The sequence below is a fragment of the Bufo bufo genome, chromosome 3, assembly GCF_905171765.1.
Source record: "Bufo bufo chromosome 3, aBufBuf1.1, whole genome shotgun sequence".
NCBI classification, from domain to species: domain Eukaryota; kingdom Metazoa; phylum Chordata; class Amphibia; order Anura; family Bufonidae; genus Bufo; species Bufo bufo.
Genome location: NC_053391.1, coordinates 577,743,757 through 577,750,300, shown reverse-complemented (window position 1 = coordinate 577,750,300; position 6,544 = coordinate 577,743,757).

Here is a 6,544-nt window from a genome sequence, read left to right as displayed (position 1 = left end):
GGACACGAACATCGCTGCTCCCAGGTAAGTATGAATCTTTACTATTGTACTATTGCTAGTAACCCGCTGCCACCAATGATCGGGGGGGGGGGGGGGGGGGGATGGGAGGCCGCACACTGGCCACCAATGTTGTTAATGCTATAGAAGGAGGGGGGGCCAATGGGGGGCGCACACTGTGCCACCAACGATTTATTACAATAGAGGGAGGAAGGGGGGGGGGCGCACACTGTGCCACCAACGAATTATTACAATAGAGGGAGGAAGGGGGGGCGGGGGGGGGGTCACACTGTGCCACCAACGAATTATTACAATAGAGGGAGGGGCCGCACTGACAATAGAGGGAGCTGCCTGGCAGCCCTGATCTCTTACAGGGGGATATGATAGTACAATTAACCCCTTCAGGTGCAGCACCTGAGGGGTTAATTGTGCTGATCACGGCCCCCTGTAAGAGATCGGATGCTGCTAGGCAGCAGGGGGCAGTCATGTACACAGTTTGTAGTATATTCTAACTAGAAGCGTCCCCATCACCATGGGAACGCCTCTGTGTTAGAATATACTGTCGGAAATGAGGTTTCACGATCTAACTCATATCCGACAGTATATTCTAACATAGAGGCGTTCCCATGGTGATGGGGACGCTTCAAGTTAAAATATACCATCGGATTGGAGAAAACTCCGATCTGATGGTATAAAAGGGACTCCAGACTTTACATTGAAAGTCAATGGGGACGGATCCGTTTGAAATGGCACCATATTGTGTCAACGTCAAACGGATCCGTCCCCATTGACTTGCATTGTAATTCAGGACGGATCCGTTTGGCTCCGCACGGCCAGGCGGACACCAAAACGACTTTTTTTTTCATGTCCGTGGATCCTCCAAAAATCAAGGAAGACCCACGGACGAAAAAACGGTCACGGATCACGGGAAAACGGAACCCCGTTTTGCGGACCGCAAAAAAATACGGTCGTGTGCATGAGGCCTAAGTGACTCTCCCCGTGTTACATCCCCTAGGACAGTGCTCCCTAACCTTTTTTTGCACCAAGGACCAGTTTCATGAAAGACAATTTTCCCAGAGACCGGGTGGGGTGGGGGGTTCTGAGGTGGGGCTTAGGGGGTGGGCGGGGCTTAGGGGGTGCTGGTCGGCGCTGACTGATTCACACGCATAACAAAACACAAGGTGCATATTAAAATTTATAACACTGTATAACGACTGTATAAACTGAATAGGGTCTCTGCTGCACTGGTCTCTGCTGCACTGTACCGTATTTTTCACCCTTTAAGACGCACCGGCCCATAAGACGCACCTAGGTTTTAGAGGAGAACAATGAGAAAAAAATATTTTCCATTACACCTCAGGTTAGACCAGCAATCAGACCCCCAATGTTAATCAGACCTCAGATCAGACCCCCAATGCCTCAGATCAACCCCCCAACCTTCAGCCATCTATCAGCCCCCATTTCAGCCAGCCATCAGCTCCATGTCAGCCAGCCATCAGCCCCCATCTAAGCCAGCAATCAGCCCCCAGGTCAGCCAGCCATCAGCCCCCATGTCAGCCACCCATCATCCCCCCATGTCAGCCATCAGCCAGCCATCAGCCCCATGTCAGCCAGCCATAATCCCCCATGTCAGCCAGCCATCAGCCCCCCTGTCAGCCAGCCATCAGCCCCTCATGTCAGCCAGCCATCAGCCCCCCATGTCAGCCAGCCATCAGACCCCATGTCAGCCAGCCATCAGCCTGTAATTTCAGCCAGCTATCAGCCCCCATGTCAGCCAGCCATCAACCCCCCATGTCAGCCAGCAATCAGCCCCCATGTCAGACAGCCATCAGCCCCCCATGTCAGACAGCCATCAGCCCTCATGTCAGCCATCAGCCCCCAGCCATCAGCACAAATAAACAAAAACAAAAAACACTTACCTCTTCTGCTCCTGGAAGCCACCACTCCTCACCATAGCGATCTTCTTCATCCTGCTGTCGGCTGTGTATCAAGTTAATTAAATAAATATGTACTCTGCACACCTTGGATCCAGGGTGGGTGCCTGTGAGAGTGGTTTGAACAGTATAAAGTTAATCCACGGCACTCCAAAAGATTTTTTTGTGCAAAATAAATTTTCACATTTTATTCTTTTTTGCAGATTATCATTTATATACATCCAGAGTAAATCATTTGTACATCATAAGTATATAGCCACATGAGGCATAATTCCCGGACGTTTCGGTCAATTATGACCTTCTTCAGCGGGGTCTGGTGGCAGGGTAGAGAGGCAGACGCTGGATGTGTATCAAGGGCGCGGTGCACAGTGGGAGGTCACAGTGCGCTCTCACGCTGTGCGCAGCCCTGCACAGCAGACAGCCAAGCCGAGAACCAGGAAGTGGTGAGTACAGATCCTTCACCGCTTGCTGGTCCTCCAGTACTAATGAAGCGCCTCTATAATGAAAACGCTTCATTAGTACCGCATTAAAGACGGCCCGAGGGCCTGGTCCTGGGCCACGGCCCGGTGGTTGGGGAGAACTGCCCTAGGACATATGAAGCACAGAGATTATTACTACCAAGATGCATAACTTTACATTTATCCACATTGAACCTCATTTGCCAAGTTGATACCCAATCACTCAGAGTGTTAAAGTCAGCTTGTATTTTATGAACTTCTACCATAGACTGCACAGTACTACAAAGCTTAGTATCATCTGCAAAAATAGAAATGGTGCTATTAACCATAGGGACACTGACAGGCCCGATAAACATATTTAGATATTCCTATGCAATCATAGGTCTATTAAAGTGTATTCCAATGATATAAGTGTACCCCCTGTCCGCATTTTAAACCATGTAAAAACAACTTGATATTAATCTGTCAATCACCTTCCTTTATGCCCAAGGTGCGGTTTTTCTCCTACCTTTGTGCCCAGCAGCGCCCCAACTGTCGTTTCCTAGCGCCGCCCAGCTCATTATTATTCACTGCGCTCGGCGGCTTTTACAGTCCCCGATCCTGCCGAGCCGGCGCAGGCGCAGCAGGAGACACCGATGCCGCCGCATTGAATAAGGGACGCAGGCGCACTGCAATTCCGGCGAGTGAAGGTGCCGGGTAAGTTATCCAGCGCACGCGCAAAAGGTACCAGTGAGGCCGATGCCCATACGTTTCGGCAGGATCGGGGACTGTAAAAGCCGCCCAGCGCAGTGAATAATAATGAGCTGGGCAGCGCTAGGAAACGACAGTTGGGGCACAGCCTGATACCTAATATGTATACAATTTTTTTTATTTATGTAAGTTTTACACAATGATTTAGATTTGCAACATATCTTAGCCTTCCTGAGGAAGGAATACGCTTATTCCGATACACGTCGGAGGTATTGTGGACCCAAGAGGCTTCCGTAGCTTCGGGTGTGACGTCACACGAAAGGTTTCCAGGACGACGAGTAAACATCGCTTCCCTGCGCGCGCGAGAGCTACCGGCCAGAGCTATGAGCGTGCCACGAGGTGAGCAGAAGATAGGACTGGGAGAGACACCAACAGGAGAATTGTAACAAGCGGCGTAGGAATCCAACTATAGCACCACACGTGCCTGGCAGTGCGCATACCAGTAAGTGTCCGTTGCCTAATTCTATGCACACACTGTATCCGATTATATTGGATTCTTATCTGCCATAGACTATTTATACTATTTCTGATTCTGCTGTATTTGAATCGAGGAGTCAGTGAATATTTAGTCAGTTATTATTAGGTATTCAAATAAATTTCACATATTGTGGTATCACCCTATTTCACAAAATCACTTAACAAGTCAGCGCGGGTTCTATTTTTCTTCTCTTATTATTAGGTTCCCCCTACATATTGGGGTGTTTTTGGCAATTAACCCCATATTTGAACCCTGCAGCGAGGCAGCCCACACATAGTTTGACATTGTGCGGGCTCACTTCCCCTATTTAGACGGCAGCGCGAGTATCTTTTCCCTGACGATTTATATAATGTGTAATTCATGTGTAACAGTGTGTTGATACACAGTACAGACCAAAAGTTTGGACACACCTTCTCATTCAAAGAGTTTTCTTTATTTTCATGACTATGAAGGCATCAAAACTATGAATTAACACATGTGGAATTATATACATAACAAACAAGTGTGAAACAACTGAAAATATGTCATATTCTAGGTTCTTCAAAGTAGCCACCTTTTGCTTTGATTACTGCTTTGCACACTCTTGGCATTCTCTTGATGAGCTTCAAGAGGTAGTCCCCTGAAATGGTCTTCCACCAGTCTTGAAGGAGTTCCCAGAGATGCTTAGCACTTGTTGGCCCTTTTGCCTTCACTCTGCGGTCCAGCTCACCCCAAACCATCTCGATTGGGTTCAGGTCCGGTGACTGTGGAGGCCAGGTCATCTGGCGCAGCACCCCATCACTCTCCTTTATGGTCAAATAGTCCTTACTTTCAAAGTTTTCCCAATTTTTCGGCTGCTCGCTGAATGTCACTGAAAATGTTGTGTGTATTCACTGGGAGCGCAATATGTTCATAAAGTGTCCACAGGAATCCTGATAATGTGAAAAGTCTCTTATAGCATATCCTTTTAAGGTCGATATGAGCTTTGAATTGAAGAAAACTTTCAATCGATATTTGGCTTACCGTCTAGCGTCTGCTGTCTCCCTATTGCTTCAATGGAGCTTTAAATATTTGCCGGCTTATTCAGTCGCTCCATACAGCAAGCTAGTTTAAATTTCACGGGAGTTCCAAAGATCGCGGGAGTTACCACTCTGTTCCGCAATTTCCTTTGGTGCAGCTTTCGACGATAAGAATAGTTAATCCTTTACTGTAGAAATTTTCTTCTGTATGGCCATACAGTATTATCGGAGGCTTTTCAATGCAGGTACATCACTTGTTTCACCAAACGCGTTACGGGTAGATTCACTCTCCCTTCCTCAGTGGTCAAGTGTCTGCCTGCTCTGCCTCCATTTTTATCCATTCCTTTAATTGCTTCCCAAATCTCGGACACCTGTTGTTCATGCTACTCCCAGTTGGCCAGGGAATCCTCCCACATAATCAGGGGATAATTCTATACAGCCTTGATTTTATTTTTATTTTTTTCTCTCTTGCAGTTTCCATGCGTTTTTTATGTGTTTTTTGGGGGGGACATGCGTTTTTTTGGCCCAGATGTCCCAATTGGTGTGATATATCATTGTGTGAAATATAAACTTGATATCTGATTGCTAACACTTATAAAATGACTTTTTATAATAAAATATTATTAAACAAATTTTCAAGATTAAAATATCAATATAAGAATGTAAAACAATAAATAATAAATGTGAGGAATCTTGAAAGTTTCATAGGAATCCTAGAGTTTGATACAATTATTCAGATTTGATATAGAAAGAAGGGTGGGTATCTCGGAGCCAAGGACACGTCGCAGCGCCGATAAACGGCCTAGCATGTGACGTGCCGTCGGCCACAAGACACCCAACCTACATAAATCCAAAAATTTCCAACTCCGAATTAAGGCCTTTCGGTTGTAGAGATTCAAATTCATAAATGCGTCTGGATTCTATCCTAGACATTTGTCTGATAAAATCACTGCCTCTCCAGTGTTTCTCCACCTTCTCCAGTGCCGTAAACACCAGACTTGATGGATCCTGATTATGCATCTCTTTATAATGTTTAGATAGGGAATGTTTATCATAACCCTTCCTGATGTTGGCAATATGTTCGGCCACTCTTTTTTTGAATGGCCTCTTGGTACGTCCTATATATTGTCTGTTACAGGGGCACTGGAGAAGGTAGATAACTCCACTGGAGTCACATGTAAGACAATCTTCTATCTCCAAATTAAAATTGTTCTGAGTCGAGGGGACATTAGTCGTCAGGCGGAGTTTTTTATTCATTCTACAACCCATACACCTTCCACATTTATAAAAACCCTTCAAACTCAGCCAAGTTCCTGAAAAACTCAACTTATTATGTTTCCACGGTTTTACGGTAGGGGCCACCTTGATACCTAGATTGGGTGCCCTAGTCAAGGTAATCGTCGGAACAGTCGGGAGTAAGTGTCCCACAATTTTGTCATTCAACACATGGTGCCAATGGGTTTTAATAATTTTCTGAATCTTCCTATAATTCTCATTAAATGGAAGAACAACTTTCATGGCTTCTTCTTTATTTTGTGTTTTATCTTTCTCATTATCCATCTCATTTTTATCTTTATTGTCCTCCTTATTAAAGAACTCTCTTCTATCTAATTTCCTAATTTGGTTGAGTGACTCCTCCACTAAGTTTTCAGGATATTCCTTCTCAATAAATTGTCTTTTCATCTCAATGGCTTCCATCTCAAAAGTATGTCCCTCTTTCCAGTTCCGCTTAATCCTATGGAACTGACCAGAGGGAACATTTGTCAGCCATTTCGGCAGGTGACAGCTAGAAAAATCAATATAACTATTTCTAGCTGTGAATTTACAAAATGTCTCACATATATATTTATTACCAGATTGTGTGAATAATAAATCCAAGAATTCGGTGCTCTCCTGTATGTTTGAGGTTAAGACCAGATTTAAACTAGA